The following is a 21,293-nucleotide window of genomic DNA, read 5'->3' on the forward strand; positions in this document are numbered from 1 at the left end:
ACCGCGACAGCGGGATAGTTCCCGCTGGGCCGGTCCCCTAGTCCCTCTGGTGGGCCGCTTTGCACTTTGACTGACCGGCCGGAAGCTCTGATAACCGCTACCGCGAACGGAGTTCAGCTCCGAACGGGCAGCCATCATGAGCTTCTGCGCATGCGCGAAACTAACAGCATCAGCAGTAGTATGTGAATTGGTCGTGGGAAGGCTGCTGCGGATGGCCAGTCCCAGCAGCTTTTCCAATAGGCCATTGGGGAGCACGTGAGTGACACCTCACGGCTCCGCCTTCACCTCCAGCAGACGCCGGTGGCCAGAGCCAGTGCAGGATCCGGAAACGGGAAGAGGAGAAGAAGCAGTGCCAGGACAGCCACCCGCGGGACTCAGGCAGAGGCACTCTGTAAGTCACAAGCTGTACCTGGCAGCAGGGCCCCGGTGCTAAGTGACTCGGCACACAGCGGTGTCCCGTGCTCCACTTCCGCCCCTTCCCTACACTGCGCCCTCCCCCATTATATTATAAGAGCCGTAGCTGGGTGGAGACATTTTTCAGCCGACTCCCGGCGCCCCTGCGTGACCGCAAAAACGGAACATGCCAGGAGCTGGCCCTGGTACCTGGATTCACCTGGAATGAAAGCTGACTCAGAATTACATTCTGATGTTATCCAGATTTTATAATGTCACCATATGTAGGTAATGTCAGTATTATCCCACTTCGGGTGGAAGTCTGTAAATTACACTTTTCTTACTTGACTGCCAGCCCTCAGATAAGTAGTATAATGTGAGTCAAGTATAATTCTATCACAGAAATATATTTTGTTTATTCACTACTACATTAACCTGCAGCCAACTTGTTCTTATTTAAGAAGATAAATTAGCAATCAGTATTAATAAGTGTTAAAGTATATTGAATGCATTATTGTGTTTTCATTATTGCTAGTATTGCCTATGACACAATAGAAGACTGATAGATATACAGATGATTGCTAGGCCTTATTAGACAAACTTTTAGGGCAGATATTCACTGCATGTTGTAGATTAAGCACATTGGAGCGTTTTAAACATTTTGATTCTGTATATTAAGTCCATCAGCATTTAATGTCGGTTATTGTAAGTAGTGTGAGCCAAATATCATATCTTTGAGTCTTTGTTAATGTGCCAGCTTTGCTTATACTAAGCATGCTGAATGCAGCAGCCTATGGTTTAAGTATCCCACACTGATTTTGGGGAGTTGTATTGCTGCTCTGCGTTAAAAAGTATTGAAAGAATCATAATTAGAATGATATATATAATTTTCAAGGTGTCCTATGTTTTTGTTTTACTTATATATCATGCAGGGTTGGGTACGGAATACCTGCAATCTGTAAACCAATAGTCAATATCCTGACCCAACTAGTGTCCTAAAATGTCCTAACCCCTAACTCTCCCCCTAACCATCCCCCCTGCAGCCTAATCCTAACTCTCTCCCCGCAGCCTAATCCTAACCCCCTTCCCCCTACAGCCTAGCCCTATCCCTCCCTCTAGTGCCTAACCTTCCCCCTAACCCGAATACTTACCATTTTGATGCCGGTGGCTGGGATTCTGGCACCGGGATTCCGACTGCTGGGATAGTAAAAACATCCCATCTTGCATACTGACATCTATGTAGGTTGCACATATAGCAATTAATTGTCCAGAAGTGATTATGCTATTTATAGAAAATGTGTGTTGTGTGTGTTTATATATATATATATATATTATATATATATATAAAATGCAAACATGCTGGCACTCCATATTATATTGTCATTACTTGCCCAGGTGTCATCCAGGTTCCACGTTCCAAGCCCAAGTATAACTCCAACAAATTGCGGGGAGATCGGGGTGTGTGGCTGTGGACGTGTTACCATGGTTACCATCCTAGCCTGTGGCGTGTGCTGGTGATGTCACCATCCTGCGCCATGAAGAACGCTTGGGTGCACGTGTGGGGATAATAAGAGATATCTCTCTGTGAATTCCTGGTATATGACCTGGTATATGACCTGTGAGCATACCTCCCAACATGACTTTCTGGTCCTGGACTTCCCTGGTAAGAGGTGGGGCTGCAGCGCAGTTCAAAATTTAAATAGGGGAGCCACACTAACTCATTTCACACACTGCCAAACATCACTGACTGGGACTCACTGGCAGTTGGTGTGACTCCCCTATTTGAATATTGGACTGTACTGCAGCCCCAACTCTGAGCCGCCACCAATCATAAATTACCAGGGAAGTCCAGGACCAGAGCATTGTGTCTCTCCTGGAGAGGGTCATGGTGGGAGGTATGTGTGAGTGCCACATAAATATCAGCGGCACTCACGGGCCTTTAAATGAAGAATGAGTACATTACTAGAGGGGGGTTTCCAAATGCTTGATTATAGAGCAAGTGTGGTCAATCCATGAAGAGGACATAATTATCACTTTACCAGCATTAATATGCGTCATACAAAGTGTTTTGTGTGTATCATAATTCCAGCATATACAGGACCAGCGATCACAGTAAGCCATTATATGCGTCATACATAGTGTATTGTGTATCATAAATCCAGCATAAACAGGACCAGCGATCACAGTAAGCCATTATATGCGTCATACATAGTGTATTGTGTATCATAATTCCAGCATACACAGGACCAGTGATCACAGTAAGCCATTATATGCGTCATACATAGTGTATTGTGTATCATAATTCCAGCATACACAGGACCAGTGATCACAGTAAGCCATTATATGCGTCATACATAGTGTATTGTGTATCATAATTCCAGCATACACAGGACCAGTGATCACAGTAACCCATTATATGTGTCATACATAGTGTATTGTGTGTCATAATTCCAGCATATACAGGACCAGCGATCACAGTAACCCATTATATGTCATACATAGTGTATTCTGTGTCATAATTCCAGCATATACAGAACCAGCGATCACAGTAACCCATTATATGTGTCATACATAGTGTATTGTGTGTCATAATTCCAGCATATAGAGGATCAGCGATCACAGTAACCCATTATATGTGTCATACATAGTGTATTGTGTACCATAATTCCAGCATATACAGGACCAGCGATCACAGTAACCCATTATGTGTGTCATACATAGTGTATTGTGTGTCATAATTCCAGCATATACAGGACCAGCGATCACAGTAACCCATTATATGTCATACATAGTGTATTCTGTGTCATAATTCCAGCATATACAGGACCAGCGATCACAGTAACCCATTATATGTGTCATACATAGTGTATTGTGTGTCATAATTCCAGCATATAGAGGATCAGCGATCACAGTAACCCATTATATGTGTCATACATAGTGTATTGTGTGTCATAATTCCAGCATATAGAGGATCAGCGATCACAGTAACCCATTATATGTGTCATACATAGTGTATTGTGTGTCATAATTCCAGCATTTAGAGGATCAGCGATCACAGTAACCCATTATAAGCGGCAGTAGGGACATCCTGTCTGAGCTGAATATTTTACTTTCACATGTGGGCACCATTCCAGTGTGTCGACGCAGGTCACTCCCTCTTTTCTTACTTTAAGTGCCTTTATCTGTCCTACATTTACCCTTACATAAATACGCATATCGATTTTTATATGGTGTGTTTAGTTTAGTTCTACATTTATAAATAAAGGGTTCCCACATCACTGTGTACTTACAAAAAACATGCATATCTGTCCATCTATCCCTCTATGCATTAATTGCCATATATTTAATATTGATGGTGTAGGTACATTATACCCAGGTGATGGGTCACAGAAGATTTGTCTCATATGCAAACACATGGTTGCACCCATTGTACGTGTTTAGGTTACAGATCTGGGGCTTAAAAAAAAAAAAAAAAATTGATAAAAAGTTTTTAGAAACAGCTAAAATCATGTAATTTATGCAATCCAAAACCTGAAACTCGGATTTAAAAACTAAATTCTGAACCGTGAAAAGATCAGAACTGCGACTTGGAATTATTCGGATTCATGAAATTCGGGCAAATTTGGATTAGGCAGGATGTTTATAAATGTATTTATTTTTTGATAATTGCTATATTCTATTGAACTTCTGAAGGTTTTTATAGTGAGTGAGATCAGCTGATAGAAGGGGAGTGATATTATGTAAATATGCATGGCCCTTTTGTAGTTATTTTATACAGCAAGCAGCACTATGGCATAGTAGTATACAGCATTGTGGGCCTGATTCTCAGTCAGACACAGTGACAATGCTGTATGCAGTGAAGCAATGTTTTCATCTGGTCTGCACGGCACATACATCCTGATGGTGTGGTACAGAGTCGCAACACTTAGATGTGCACATGAAGAAGTGTATTAGAAATGTGTTGGGCTTTCCTGGGCAGTTACAGGTTTTTGGCTAATCAGACACAGATGTAGCGTTGTATGGGTGTGACACAGACGTATTGCTGAAAGTGGTTGTGTATAGAGATGTTGAATTGTTCACATTAGGGGCCAAACTCAGACGGATAATCTGCACCTACCATAGGGCTGGTACGACTGATAGTGACATCTAAAGATGCACATAGCATGATTGCAGTGTCTGTAGACACTGACAGCGGGCATCTCAGTCCTTCCATATTAGGTCGCACGGATGTACACCAGGGAAGCGGCATTAGCATATAGTCACAGATGAAACTGAAGCAAAAGACACAAGGAAGGCCCCAACTGCATCCAACTCAGAATCAGGCCCTATGAGGTAAGATACTGCCCCCCTCAGACCACGCCCCATCATCAGATCACGCCCCAATTAGGGCTGCTTCCATAAATTTCCCGGGCTGGTTTTCCATCCCAATCCGCCCCTGCCTGCAGGTCTACTGACAGGCACATGTGTATCTTTGTTTTGGTCTGAATTTTTACTACTATTATCATTTATTTATAGGGCGACACATTCTATGACAAGACCTTACTGTACTCAACCAATGCTGGCACGCTATCCTCCATTCTATCTATCTAAGTGTAAAGGACTGTAAGCGCAATACTTGCATTTTTGTGTACATAAAAGAGCAATTTGCACTAACTCTATATCAAGTCCTGTAATGTATCTCTTAATAAGCAGTCACTATATTCCACAATATTAGGTGTATCCTGCACTAGACTATGTATGCATTATAAAAATGCTAAAGAAAAATTAAATCAGATGCAAACTCAAAAAGAATTCCTGGCAATTCCTCTATGCTGGTTTTTCGACATAGGTAGCGAGTGGGGGTTATTTATCAGAGCCATTTCAAATTCATAGGGGCAGTAGACCATGGTGCCCGCTGTCTCCCCTCCTTTTCGCCCTCGCTCTTGACCCTCTGGCTGTTGCTCTTAGACTAGATGACAACTTTAAGGGCATCAAAGTTGGTCCAGTCGTGGCCAAATTGCATACTTCCATAATGGAAGGTATTACCAAGTTATTAGATACCTGGTCATAATTACCCCTTTCTTTGATAATGCGGTTTACCTTATTGATGCACTTTGCCAGATAACAAGATATTGAAGAGTCACCTAAAGGCCAGGACATTACTGGCCGTCAATATAGTATTGACCTTAAATTTTGCAAGTCTTCCGCTAATTCTGTCTACTGCCACCAACGTGATCAGATGGGCAAGGTGGAAACTCAGACATAGCAGTAACTACAGATGGTCTTGGCACAGGATTATCTCCCATCAAGTGTTTGTAGTGGAGAGCGATCATAAATGCAGTTTTACATGTCACACCTCAGATGCATGTATGAAAATTCAGGCGGAATCAGATAGCCCAATGTTAGACAGCAGGACAAAAAAGATCATTAATACTCTTCAATATGATTAAAAATGAACACAATAGATTAAATCAGACATGCCGACATTCTGGCTGCCCCTTCCAGGAGGGGGGCAGCCAGATTGGCAAAATCGGGGGGGGTGGTCGGGTGTTGTGGGCATAGCGGGGGCGTGGCCACACGTGCACGTCATTTTGGCCCCACCCCCGCTACACAATGCCAATAATCCCAGCATTGTGAAGCAGGGGGCGGGGCCAAAATGACACGATTCGGCAAGAATCGCGTCACAGGCCCCCCGCTTCCTGGGGATTCTCACTGATCGCAGGTTGGGACAGGAGGTGTCGGTAGCTTGCGGGAGACTTGCCTGCCTTCCCGGGAGGCCGGGAGCTGCACACGATTTTCGGGAAGCTCCTGACCAAATCGGGAGGGTAGGCAAGTATGGATTAAATTAGAAAATGAAACAGCTGGATTGTAAAGGGCATTGAAAGGATGGAAGACACGTAACCCATTCTTGCTGACTTTACAAAACTCCTCCCCGGGAGAAGCCCGGAGAGGAGATACTACTAACATCTTCGGGGACGGGGCTGAACTGTAGACATCATTAGGCCCTGCCCCATCACAAGGGAAAGGCCACGATTCGTGTTTCGCGTCATTTTAGCCCTGCCCCATCTCTACGGACTCATGAATAACCCATAAAATCTCCCCATTCTGCCCACTTCACTAGGAAATGGGCGGGATATCTGATTACTCTTCCGGGGGTGCGAGGTGCTACCTGAAAAATTGGGAACCTCTCGCAAATTCCGGGAGAGTAGACAAGTTTGACGCAACCCAACATAATGTAGAATCGGATTGCCAGTGAAAACAAAAGTGTTCCTTTTCTTGCTTTCAGAGCTCTCCTGTCAATATTAGTGTCACAATCGGAGCCGTAACTAGACTTTTTGGTGCCCTGTGCCAGAGAGAGCATTGCCCCCCCCACCCCATTTTTTAAATAGGGTCATAAGATAGTGCACCTGAAAAAGAGGCATGGTCTCCTGGGGAAGGGCCAGGGAAGAGATAGGGGAGCCCAGGAGATGCTGGGGATAAAAGAAGAGGAAGCTACAAGTGAGAATGATAATAAACAGGAAAATTGACATTCCCAAACAGCGCCACCTGTCCTGTGGTGCCCTGTGCCATGGCACTGGTCGCACCACCCTAGTTACAGCCCTGATCACAATACAATATAATACAATAGCTTTCAGTCATGGTCTGGTGGCAAGGGATATCTGTGACATTATTAGTTATGGGACGTGAAACATGGAGTCATGACAGGTCCGCAAGGACTAAAATTTTACATGAAGCAGGTAAGGAGATAGAAAGTACCTATTTTATTTATTAATTATAAATATAATAATAAATATAATTATTATATTATTTATATAGCATGTACATATAACACAGCGCATTTCAGATAATTATTAGTCATTCAAAGCAGTCCATTCCCCAATGAAGGTTACAATGGAGATTACAATCTATATTCCCTGACACACACACAAACACACACACACACTACAAGGATTAATTTAGTCAATTAGCATACTGGCAAGCTTTTGGAACGTAGGAGGATACAGGAGTACCTGGAGAAAATAAGTAAACTCGGAGACAACATACAGACTCCACACAGATAGTGCCCTGGTCGGAATCTTATGGCCAGTTACTATGTCTGCTCTAACAGAGTGAGAAGATAGAACTATGTCTAGAATATACATTTCTATAACTGGCACAATTAAGCACATATTTTTAATGTACAGTAAGATAAATATATATATTAAATAAGTATGCTGCATACTTTACGTAAAATCTCTGCCAAAAATTGACAAAGTAATTCAGAGGAGCTTCATGTTATAGTCCATATCAAGAGAAATTCAGTTACACCAACATGTTATTTAATTATTCCAAATCATGTAGTTGAAGCATGGCTAAAGGGCATTAATATGAGCCATCTGCTCCCTGATACTTTGGTATAAGACTCACCGTGATTTGCAGCTGTCCCCACGAAAAGCAGCTGTCCCTTCTAACACTGACGCAGCTAATTAGTAGCGTGCAACTTTAAACTACAAGGTGCACATGCATGACCTGAGTTCACACACGGAAAGGGCCGGGTCAGGTGCGGGATCTGATTGAACCCTCTTCGCAACCTGTACCTCCTTCCATAGGACATAGCAGGGCTCCGGGATGCAACGCAATATGAGGATGCCATAGGTTCCTACAGTCAAACTCCTAAAGCTTTCAGCTTCTGATGAACAAAGGTCCCCATAGTAGTGTATGGACAGTTTCGGGACTGCAAGGTAAGCAGGAGATATGAGTGACATCTCTTGCATTACCTGTGTCATGAATATCCCTGATACTTGCATTTTACAAATAAAAGTGAAAATGTTTATTTTTGTTTACATTTAAGAGGGGTATTCAATATGAAACGTAAACTTCGCTGTCGAAGTTTACGTTTCATATCGGAGCTTTTACCTGCGTTAAAGTATCGGGCGCGCGCCCGCTTATCCCCGTATTCAATATGAAATTAACGAAAATGGGAGCATGCGAAGTTGGATTTGCGTAAAGTTACGAATTTTTCCTTAAAAAAATTGTAGGACGCCCCTAAAGTTGTAAAAACATGGGGGATCACTATGGGTACCCCCGTTTTAGCCTTTAAATGAAAGTCGGGGATTTAAATAGCCGCAGCAGGTGTTTTTTCCCGACATTGAATAAGTGATGCAGAAGAGCAGTTATTTTTTTCATTTTTTTATGTGGTCCCATCAAATTTGGGGTACATGAAAATGGGTACTAGCATATTTTGATGTCCCTAAAGTAAGTTTTTAAAAATTCTACAATTGTGCACCTGCCGCTATAAATCTATTCTAGAAAACACCTGCCGCATACTTGCAGAATAGCCCTGAACCTATTTCCCTATTGTTAAACAATTTTTTCCCATTTTTTTTTTTTCACTCCAATTTTTAAATTAATTTTTTGGGGTGTCCCTATTTTTTTTTTAAACTTCTTTTGACACAGTTCTTTTTTAAATGTAATTCCCAGGGGTGCAGGCTATTTTTTTTAAGCCTGTACCCCTGAACCCCAATTCTGCACTTTTTTTCGACACCTATTCAATGGTGAAAAGTTATCCCCGTTTTTATCAAAGACTTTTCGAACTTGCGTAAAGTCTTTGAAATTGAATACGGTGTAAAACTAAAACCTGCGATAATGACGTCATAAGTGCGATATTAACGCAAAAACTGTGTTTTCACTCCCATATTGAATATCCCTGTTAGTGATGATGAAAGGGCCCCTCAGTGCCACACAAGTAACTTACTATTGGAAACTGTTTTGTGATAGTGTGTGGCCTAACACTTCGTGGCTGAGCTGTTGTTGCTCTTAGACAATTCCACTTCACAATAACAGTACTGACTCAATCTTTTCTGCCTGGCTTAATTGGAAGGATCTATTCTAGCAGGAGTCGCAGCTATACGGGGCTCGCTAGCAGTGGCAGGACTGCAAAGTCGAGAGGTACATACCCAGAGCTGTGGATCATTTATTGCAGTACGCCGCTGTGCTGTCCCTCTTTTTGCTGGACTTTCGTAATGTGCTGGAAACCCCGGAATCTCTGGAGTTGCACAGTGGAGAGTACATCTCCTGGGGTCTCCTAATACTGTGACCCATAAGATTGCCCAACGATAAACAGGCATCTTACATGTGTATACAACTTGGAGCCTTATAGCGGAAAAGAATCTGTGACTTTATACTATACTACTGCAGGTAACCAACAAAATTTGCATAAACATTCCGTAATTGGTGTATGAGAGGTGTTTCTTAAAGTGAATAACTCACATCTTCTAGTAGGAGTGAGATATATATACAAGTGGTCATTGTTTTATTTTGTCTCATGCAAAGCGACATATAGGTAGTTTTAAAGTGGATGATCAGTAAAAGTATATTAACGTATTATATGCATATTTATGTTCTGATTTACTTGTAAGTTTAAATGTATTTTTAGGACAATAATTTATAAAGTCATTTTTATTCCAAAAACTGGCACCTTGCTTATTCTTTCTGCCATATCCAATTATAGGTGTAGGAGTAAAAAGATCGTTCATTTGATCTGAAATTCATTTGTAAAGTTAAGAGCTCAAAACTATTGTCTGTCAAATTTCACCTAGCAGGGAATCCATTTAATGCACTGACTTGTTGGAACGGTGGCATCCTATGATAGTGCCATGTTGAAAGTCACTGAGCTCTTCAGTATAACTCAATGTACTGCCAATGCCTGCCACTAGGGATTGCATGGCTGTATGCTTCATTTTATGCACCTAGCAATTACTGCAGCTGAAAGGGCCAAACACACTAATTAGAAGGTATGTCACATACTTTTGGCCACGTAGTGTATGTGGTTCTGGACCAGGCAAATAGATTATACATTCAAATAAACTGCGTATAGGAGATTTGTTACCATCCAGAATACACAGCTATTATAACAAAATAACTACTCTACATTTCTAAAGAAGCAAGAATTACACAGATAAAGGAAGAGCTGCGGACAGAGCACTATGCCAGTTGGCGAGGTGTATATTGCGCACTGCACATGCCCAGAAAGCGAATGTACATACTTAGTTCTACAGGTGCCTGCATACCCACAACACTTTGGACTTGACAGAGCTTGTTGGCACATGTAGATCATCAGCAATAAAACACCATTAACAAAAAAAATATTAACCCAAACCCAGCACAAACTAGGTGTTGGAAGAGCCCTGGTATTTGCTTTTTCCCAGAGGGAGTGGCTCACATATTTTTTTCCACTAGTCCCAAGGTTCTCGAACTCTGTCCTCAGGACCCCAAACAGTGCAGGTTTTCCAGGTTTCCACACAGAATCACAAGTAAATAATTAGCTCCACCTGTGGATCTTTTAAAATGTGTCAGTGAGTAATGAATACACCTGTGCACCTGCTGGGTGACCTGGTAAACATGACCTGTGTGGGGTCCTGAGGACCGAGTTTGAGAACCACTGCACTAGTCAATGCAGCCCTGAGCTGCATAGGCTATGACTGGGGAACATTATGGTAGGGGTACTCCATCCTATGGTTTCTCTGCTAGAGTGACCCCAACAATAGCATTTTTCTTAAAGGAACCCCATGTTGTTTGTACTCCTGATTTTGCTAGGACCGCCAGCACTTTTAGGGGATGTCCACGCCTTTTGTTATTATTATTTATTATGAAAACACCAACCATCATCATCATGAACAGTATGATGAAGAACACCAATCGATGCCTAAAGCATGATGATGCACTTAATGACATATCACCAGGCTTACACTTACTTATCTATGCCGGCTCGCATAGATCTGAGGAACCCATGTAACTCTTGGGACATATTCGTAAATGTGAATAAATATTTTAGTATAACATTATAATTATATATTATACAGACCTTTTGTCAGGTTCCAAAATGCTATTCACTATAAAAACCATTACCTGCTCTGGTGTTAATCATTGTTCCTTGTTGTCATCAGAAGTCTTCCATCTCCTCCTCCTGTTCCTCTTTCCCTAACTGGCACAGTATAGATCAAAGTTCTGGGGTTCTCACTCTAGGCAAAGGTTGGATAGATGATCAATGTACAGCATGAGATCTTGTCGTGACGATGTGACTCCGGCAGAGACGGGATCATCTGCATAAACAAAAAGGGTTTCTAAATAAATATTTTAGATAGAAATAACATAAAGTAAACTTATTTTAGGGTATTATATAGAAGCAACAATACACAAACAAATATCCTTAGCTCCAAAAAATACTCACACCCCATCCCATGGTGAGGCAAAGTTACTAGGAAAATACCCCAAGACAGTCTATGTGGTTTTTTGTCTCAGTAATTGTGTGCTCACTCACAGTAATTCCCTTTTGTGCTCTTTAAAATCATGAAAATGTTTTCTTCATATTTAATACATAGAACAAAACTGAACCAGGTTACTGACAATTTGTTCAATTCCATCCTAAAGCATCTGCTTTACCACATTGACCAAGTGTATTGAGCTATACTACATTTGAATATGCACAAAGCATATTGGTAAAGGAATGTATTGGTAAAGGAATGTATCAATCATTTCAGTGTAACTGATATTAACAGTGCAAGCTGCAATATTGTGTAATGAACAAAAGTTTGTGCCGCTTGTCAAGTTACTAACTTGTAAAGTCATCACTGATATACATTAACTTATGTTATTATTTTCTTGGGAACGAATAGGTTGATCTTCTTGAGCACACACAATGGCTGCCTCCACCAGGTAACAGGTACTGTAACTTTTAAAATGATATGCAAATATAAAAATGACCAATAATCAGCATTTTCCTTTTATATATTAGTTAAAATTTGTTCCCATTTTGGTTACATTTATTTCCTTATTCTAAACATTTTTGCTATAATTGGTTAAAACAGTTTGCCAGATGCAGTAGTCGCTTCCTGTTTCCATTCTTATGGCTTTCTATATTTCTAAAGCAAGTTTTACAGCTGTTTATGCTTCAAGTTACAGAACATGATCTGGACCAGATTTGTGGAAAGGCCACACAAACCCAGGTCAAGGGTGGCAGACATTTTGGGATGAAATGTGGCTTTTTGTTTCTTAACTTTTCCACATTTTTTTTCCTATATATGCGTTCTTACATAGAACATATTTGAAAATGGTAAACTACTAATAGAATATAATACAATAAATTCCAGAAATGTAGTGTTGTAGAGATTAGTCCCATGGAACATAAGGATTGAAATGAGGAAAAGGTGGCAAACAGCAATTGCAGACTAGAGTACCAAAAAGTTATCATTGGGCCTGAGCATGATGCTTCCAGTACAATATTATAATAAATTTGGAATTATGTAAAAAAAAAAAATCATTTTATATTACAGATATTTAAAAAAATATTAATAATTTCACAATAAGTATTTTTGTTTTATTTTTTTATATTTTTGTGTTTATATTTAGAAGAGGATTTTGAAAAGTACCTTTTTTTTGCTTGTTGTGTTGTTTGTATTTAAATGTTAGAGACTCATTCGGCTCAATCATGCTACCTAAAAAAAATATAATAACTGGGTATTCACTTAACCTGCAGTTTGTTTCCTGCTTCCTGTATAAATTAATCTTCCTATTACAAATATCCCACAATTGGCCTGGCTACTCATAATAAACATTTAATTACCTTGACACATTTCTTGCCCCTTTTTCATTATTAACACTGTACTCTTTAATAACAGACAAATTATTTGTAACAGTATCACTTGTGGTTGAGCCATAATTCCCCACAATCTCCTAATTCTCGAGGTCAAGGACAGAGCAGTACAAGAGTGTACACAGATTTCACAGAAAGTTTAGGAAGCTGTAGGTGAGTCTATTGCCCAATGTCACGTAACCTCCCGTGGCTTCAAAATGTAACTGTAACCTTTACCCCTACACATTTAAACACTATAATTATGTAATTAATAGCAATTATGTAATTCACAGTCCAGCATTTTACACTACAAGAGGCATGCCAGTGGCTTGGATCAGTGACCTCTGGAAATTTTGTACACTGAACTGGAACAATGAGCCTTTAAATTAATGTTGAAGCACAATCTGATTTAAACATCTGCACAGATTATACAATTAAAAGTGGAACTAGTGGATCATTGAAATCATTAGTAAGGAATGTTTGTTGTACAGAGTAGCTGCCGTTTACTCATATTGCTCACAACACTAACCCTCACCCCCTACCCCCACACCTCCCGGGACCAACACAGTATAAAAATACATTTAAGACCCTTTAGAAGTCCATTATCATAAAAGCTACAGGATTTATTTTTTTTCTAAAAAAACCTTATTGGATTTCTTAAGCAAATGCAATTTTTCTTTGTAGCAAAAATGACTTTCGTTAAATTAAAATATATTGCTATTTGCTTATGCATTCCTCTCGTCATCAACTCTGCTCATTTCTCGTTATAGATATTATACATTATGGCTACTTTTAGGAAGATAAAAAAACACACACAAAAAAAACAATTTAAAGGCCATTTTACGTAGTTGTTCATAATTATCTGCTGTCCAAGCAGTGCCTTTTATATTACAGCATATCAATACATTTTCTGTTTAGATCAGTTTTAATAATTGACATAGCAAGGTAATGAGTACATCGCAGATACGTTTTCTGTGCATAAAATGAAAGCTCACACTCAGAGCTGACTTTCCGTTGCAGCATATCAAATATTTCCTTGCCTTACCGGTCATCCTATAAACGGTGAGATACGATATTCTGCTGCAGCTAATTTCTTTTTTTTATAGACCCAATAATAGACTAGTATGTACCTAACACCATTTGATACTTCTTGTTAATATCCATTTGTTGGTTTGCAGTATATGATACTTGTCAGGTATGTGCATAGAAACGTCTAATTTGCTATCCATTTGCCTAATTCCCCTTTCTCCTTTTTATATACATCCTGGTCATCAATATCAAATATCTGACTGGGGGATAGAAATTCATTTGTTTCCCCCCCTTGTTTCCTTAGCATATGATTCTCCAGGGCTTCTTAGGATGCACTTAATAACTACCACATTATTTTGCCTAAAGGAGGCCTCGGGAATATATCCCAAATTAGTAGCAGAGCCACAAAACTGTGATACAGTTGTTATTTCAAGTCCGCTTTGTATCAAGAACAAAAAAGAAAAATAAGTAACAATATATTACAGTCAAGCTTGGTGCATCCATGGCGTGTCTATATGTTTATAAAGGTTGCTTTGCCGTATACGTATAAATAAATGTTCATATAGACAGTAGGAGACCTAAGCTGAGATTTCAAAGCGGTGTCACGTATGGAGTGTACTGTTGCAGATTATGAATTGAAGGTTCCTGCATTGATACCAGGCACAGCTGAAAAGATTGATGTCAAATGTTCCTAATTCCTACAAAAGACGTTTAGCCTGCCTGTGTAGTGAGGTTCTACAGCAATGAGGCAGGTGGAAATAACCTATATTGAGCTATATGGTTGCACATAGCTCAGATGCATGAATGTGGCAGAGTAACTGGTTTACATTGCTATCTTTTATGCATACCTGCTATACTGATTTGTTTGCTTCCATGCTAACAGAGTGTAACCTCTACAATGAACACGGGTGTTGTGATACAGATGTGTACAGCTACACCTTTGCCGATCACGCTACAAACGTGCGCACGCATCACACTATGCGATAAACCGCAGCGTCATATGCTAAGGTACGCTATGGAGCGCACCATGCAATCCTATGGAGGCGCAGGTGCGTACGCAGTACACGTACCCGCTGGCGGGCGCATGCCTCGCACCATGCGTGGCGCGATTTGCTGCATGTGCAGCAATGATGTAGCTGGACACATCTGTAGATATGAGAACATTTCACGTAGATGGCTGGATTCTCAAACACAAGCTATGACCTGAAGGACTGTTCTGTGTAAAACAGCACCTTCATGAATGTTCCCTTCTGCCAAAATGTGCCCCAACAATAACCACTCTCTTAAATTCTCTCCCTCTATCCTGGGTAGCCCCAGTAATGGCCAATTGGGTCTGCCCAGCAATTACGTGATTCTAAGCAGGAGTGGATGGTAATTGCTTAATGGTTCATTAATTCAGCAATCTTCTCTCGCTTCAAATTTCGTTTATTTTGGCAGTTAGACACACGCACATACGTAGATAGTATATATTACTAATGTGGCACTCAGTGACTTGGTATGCGGGATGTAGTTTTCAGGAAATATGGCAGTGTTGAGAGAGCAACTATATTATTTTCTAAAATATAGTGAATTAGCAGAGAGGCCAGTTTTACAGTTTAACTTTCCACACAGAATATATGCATTCTGGTTTAGCTGCAACTTGATTTCTGTAGTCTGCATCGATTTTACATGAAAGCTGGGTTTTAATGAAGATCTAAATAGTGATTCTATTTAAAAATGAACTTTCATGTAAATATTTTATCATTTATTTTTTTAAGCATCAATATATTACACAGTACATTGTACAAAAAATGATGCACAGTGATAGTAAAGCAGTACAGAAACAAAGATGACCCTGCACCAAACACGCTTACAATATAAAAAGTTTGGGGAATATGTAATAATTGGGGGAGATGTACTAAGCCTTGAAAAGTGATAAAGTGAGTGGAGATAAAATACCAAACAATCAGCTCCTTAACTGTCACTGTACAGGCTGTGTTTGAAAAATGACAGTTAGGAGCTAATTGGTTCAAACTTTATCACTATCTATTTTATCACTTTTCAAGGCTCCCTAAAATTAACAAAATAACATTTGTAGCCGCTAGGTGGAGTGTGATTGGCTACTGTAGTACTGAGTTTTTGTTTTTTATTTTTTTTGTTTGTAGTCCTGAGTTAGTGTAAGAACAATGCTTACAGAGAACAGTAAGTTGGATTGGCTTCTATGAAGAAATAATTCATTAGGGACCATTTAAATTTATTTCAAGGTTAAAGAGACTGATTGGGAGGGGTAGAGAGTTTCATAAAAAGGAGCATTGAGGGAAAGGTCCTGCGGCCGTGAATGGGAAGAGATTGACGGGAAGTCTTTAGAGGCACTGGAAGAGCGCAGAAGGCATTGGGCAGAGTACTTATGGATGAGTTTGACATTATAGGTGGGACGGAGTTAAGGAGTGACCTCTAAGCAAGGCTTGGCACTTTGGCTTCCCACACACTGTAGAATAAATTTCAATATAAGGATTGGAAAAGAATAGCAGCAGATGAAGCATAGAAACTGTAGGTGAGCCTTGTAGAACAATTAATGATTGACTGCAGGGTGTACAACTCGTATAGTCTTCTCACTGGCCAAGCAAAAGGTATGGTCTATAGCCTTATATTCAGGCAATGGAATCGGTATGAAATACCGCCGACCGCACGGTTCGATTCTCGGCAGCAGCAGCCCGACAGCTGAACAGATCCCGGCAGCAGAAGCCCGACAGCGCTGGAAATCCCGAACGTCCTGAGGTAAGTAAAAACTAACCTAACCCCCCTAACCCTAACCCTCCTTAGGGATGCCTAACCCTAACCTCCCCCCCCCCCCAAGTGCCTAACCCTAATCCCCCCTCTAAGTGCCTAACCCTAACCCTTCCCTTCCCCGCTGCCTAAACCCCGGGGGGGGTGCCGAACCCTAAGTCCCCCGCCGGGGGTAACTAACCCTAACCCTCCCTCCCCCTAGCCTAACCCTAACCCTCCCGGGGGGGCGCCTAACCCTAAATCTCCCCCGGGTGCCCTAAACCTAACCCTCCCCCCCCGCGGCTGTCCGCTCGTGGCGCCCGGCATCACTACGAACGGGATATAGACGCCTGTCATTTAACCCACACCGGGATAAAGCAGTCGGGAAGCCGGCTGTCAGGATCACGTCAGCCGGTTTCCGATTGCATCCCTCAGGCAATCTAGTAGGTAGAATTATAGTGCCATTTACCATTATAGAGATATCAGGAAGACATCTGAAAAATAATAGAGGACCATTTTTTCCTATGTTTAACTAGAAATACACAGAGTAATGCAAAGGCAATGAGTTCTGGGTAGAGAGGTAAATTGGGATGTCTTCTGTATTATCAGATAAGTGGAGTAAACATGAATAGTATTTGGTTAACAACCGATCTTTGGGAAATTCCAATATAAGGGATCAGGGGATATGACGTTTTATTATTGGAAAAGTCAAATGTTAAAACCTCCTCATATACTGTGGTACTGTAATAACATTGCCATCTTCAGTTATTAAAAAAAAATAATCCAGACTAGTCCTGACTAATTGCTGCAAAGAGCTGTTGCATGTAGGCTGTCCAGGGCCGGTGCAAGGCGTCACGGCGCCCTAGGCTACATTTTAGCCTACTTCCCCTGAAATACCCTCATAAGTGATATGTAGGGGCGGGAGAAGGTATAGATAGACAGCAGTGTAGTGGTGGCTGGTCCCGGGGGAGTGAGCAGCCACCATGCAGAGAGGGAAGGGGGCGAGCATCGGGCACTGCTGCTGCTGCAGGCTGCATCAGACATGTCAGACTGTGACATGTCTGCAGTCTCAGCCAAACAGCAGCTGATAAGTGCAGGGGGCGGTAGCTGCGGCTTGTAGGATCCACTGCCAGTGTTAAGTAAAATAAGGATGTCTCTGTGAGAGACATTGTTATTATTATACCAGCAGAGTCAGTACTTCCCCCTCAGGTGCCGGCGCCCTTAGGCAGCTGCCTAAAGCTTCCTAATGGTAGCACCAGCCCTGAGGCTGACCTCATTATTATTAGAATATTAACTTTCATCCACCATGGCTGCAATGCTCTCTAATTGTTCCGTGACTAGACTTGTGTATTGAAGGCGCCAACAGCAAATGTATATGTACTTTGCTTATTGACAATCTGATGTGCAACAATGCTTCAATATATACTATACATATATATATAATCCAGTGTACTCAAAATACTGTAGTGGAGAAGCACAATAACGGGTTATTTTAGAATCAATGACATATATATTGTTAGTTAATGTACACATACCCAAATGTGTATGGATAGTTTTCTTTTTTATCATGTTGTTCAATTCTATAATTAATATTCAATTATACATAAAAAAAGACATTTAGTTTTGTGAGTGGTATCAGTGTTCCCTACTAGCTGATTATAAGCTCAGGGCAGTCACTATACTAATGTCACAGTGGGTATTCTGCCTCAGCCTGGGAAATAGAAATCTTGTATCACACATTCTTTTGAAAAACAGCCCTGTGTAAATGATGGCCAGTAAGTGGGAAGGCAGCTTGCATTTTTCAAAGCAGCGTTCAGCTATTGCCTACTACAGTCAATTCCCCTCACTTTTTTGGCGGTTGTTCTCTTGCATTAACATGAAACATAGAGACACATAACCCCGGGCAAGATCAGTTGGAAATTTTAATACAGCATTCCGCATTTAGCCTCTGTGCATAAAATGGTCATAAACTGACCAGAAGGGACTGGAGGGGCTAATTACCTTTCAAATTCCATGTGATGGTAAAATCAGGTAGAGAGAGAAGGAAACCTCCCACTGGTTTAACAAGATGATCTGCCTGCTAACTTTACTGTTGTATGTCTGTATAAGCTTTAGTGTGCTCACCCGTAAAAGGATAAAGGACTAAAAAGAAATAAAAAATAAAAAAATATATTCTGTATAGTGCTCCCAGCAATACTTCCAGATGTAAACCTCTTGGATAAATAAAATCGCCCATTTAATCAGCACTGCTCTGATACATGTAACTTCCATTGTACTGTAGGCAGTGACCTTACGGCAGCGATTCCTGCTCATTTTTTCAAATCTTTTTATTTATTTTTTCACACGACTGTGTCTCAGCACTTGTGCAGAATAGAGAGGGAAAAAAAAAGAGAGTGAGTCGCTAAGACACTAGGAATAACTAGGCCAGAGCAAACATACAGCGGGAACTAGGAGTCGTAAAAATAAGCAAAATATTTATCTTTTACCCCCCCAGGGATTGAGTTTTGAAATAAAAATGTCAACACTCTATTTCACCAGCTAGCCTAGTTATTTGAGGTATCAATGACCAGGCAGATATGTTATACCCATGCACTGAAATGAACTTAGTATTACCCAATGCTAACAACACTAACCACAGTGATTAGGAAGCCAACAAAATGGAAATTCCCAATTGTTTTCCTGTAAAAGAAAGAAAATAAGGAAATTCTTGTTTGTCTCTTGGGAATGGCACTATGCCTAAGAATACTGATGAATTTATGCAAAGCTTAACAAAATATGGAGAATGTCTAAGCTGGGGAACAAGGGTAAAGTCCAATCCCATCAGTTTGTTGATGTGATATGTACTTAATACTTAACACCACCTATTTCCATACTTTTCTCAGTTTTTCTTTTTCCTCTTAAAATGTTATATGTTCCAGATTTCTGTAACTTTAACTCGCAATCTTCTCCTCTCTAGGTGTTGAAATGTTGAGTTGGACAGACGGAGATGGTGAAAAATGGGAGAGAAAAATAAAAACTTCTTCGAAATTGGGATTGATTTCCTAAGAGTTTTCCGAAGCATTCAACACATGCAAAAATTAAAAAACTTTGAAGCCTAGGGTGTGAAGCACGCTGTGGTACGAGCAACACCACCTTCCAAAAGAACCAATCCAAATGGCTTATAGCTGTAACAATATATCAATTTTTAACCAAGCCTGTCACTGCAGAGTCAGAACTACTCAAAGCTTCCATCTTTCTGGCTAGATTACAAGGTGGAGTAAAATGAAAGATCTAACTAATCTAGGATCAACTTATTCTCAGTTCAAAGGCTATGGCCCTTTCTACAGGTTCAATTGCAACTTCCTTTGAAGACTTGCCCTTAAATTCATTAAAGAAATTTCTCTGACTTTGACAGATTTTCAGCTTTTAAAAAGACATAAGATCAAAAAAAACTGACAGCTAGTCTGTAAAAGTATTGTTTACTTCAAAAAAATGTGTACATCACATAGGTTTCACCATTCTGTACTTATTTATGAATGTGTAGACTTAACCCTTTTCGTGGCAACTAACTAGGAAATGTATATGGATAAGATACACAATACATTAACAAAATAATATATTAGATGAATATTAACTTGAGTCCACCTAGATTTGTTTGTAACTTTTATTTTATATCACATTACCAAAGAGAAGAGATAACTTTCTTTAGTATTTCAGAATTCCCCCTTTTGTGATGAATTTTTCATTCCTTATGTACTGTAGATATTGGTCATATTGTCACAATAGATCTAAAAATGGGTTGGGTACGGGATGCTGGCGATCCTGACGGTCAAAATCCCGACACAGGCATCCCGACAGGGTTAGGATACCAAAGCCCGTCGATAGGTATCCCCCTCTCCCTACCCCTAACCATCCCTCCCCGGTACCTAAACCTAACCTCTCCCCCTAGTGCCTAACCCTAACCCTCCCCATAACCCTGCTACTTACCTTCGGGATGCCGTTGCCGAGATTCTGACAGTTGTCGGTGTAGTCAGAAGCATTTCAAGCACTGTAGAACCTAATGTAGAACAGTAATACCTGGGCACTTCTGTACCCTACCCGCAGAGTGCATGACATAATGTCACAGAAAAGGAGGCCTGGTGAGCAAGGTGTCTCTTTAGGCACTCTATAAGCTGGAGATAGGCGCCAGTGAGGCAGCAACCCTGCCACCCCCTTATCTTTGTGCCCTGGGCGGTAACATCAGTTGCATTATCCTTGTTACAGTCTTTGAGCAGACTCTAAATAAATCTTTGCAACATATTTAGTAACTTCTGCTGAAGTAATTTTTATAAAAATAATTATTATAATGGTAAAATTATGCATATTTATATTAGCGGGAAGTTGTAAGTGAAGTTCTTCCATCAATTAAAAGAACAGGATCCCTATTGTACTTTAAAAATAGTCCCTTGCTTTCTGCAGCTGTAAGCTATAGACTTTAAAAATATTGTCACAAGTGGGGGAACTACTGTTGGAAAAGCCAATGGAGCTGCTATGGAGCCCAGCTGTCAGCGATCCTGGA

The 21,293-nt window shown here is 40.6% G+C and overlaps 1 long non-coding RNA gene across 1 annotated transcript; it reads left to right on the forward strand.

Annotated features, from left to right (window-relative positions):
* Window positions 1-204: 204 nt before the first annotated feature.
* LOC148523725 (uncharacterized) lies at window positions 205-21,034 on the forward strand. Its single transcript, XR_015878423.1, has 3 exons — window positions 205-391; window positions 12,027-12,073; window positions 19,713-21,034. It is a non-coding gene; the product is annotated as an uncharacterized LOC148523725 (long non-coding RNA).
* The last annotated feature ends 259 nt before the right edge of the window (window positions 21,035-21,293 follow it).

The sequence above is a fragment of the Taudactylus pleione genome, unplaced genomic scaffold (genome assembly GCF_031769625.1).
Source record: "Taudactylus pleione unplaced genomic scaffold, aTauple2 ptg000128l, whole genome shotgun sequence".
Classification (NCBI taxonomy): domain Eukaryota; kingdom Metazoa; phylum Chordata; class Amphibia; order Anura; family Myobatrachidae; genus Taudactylus; species Taudactylus pleione.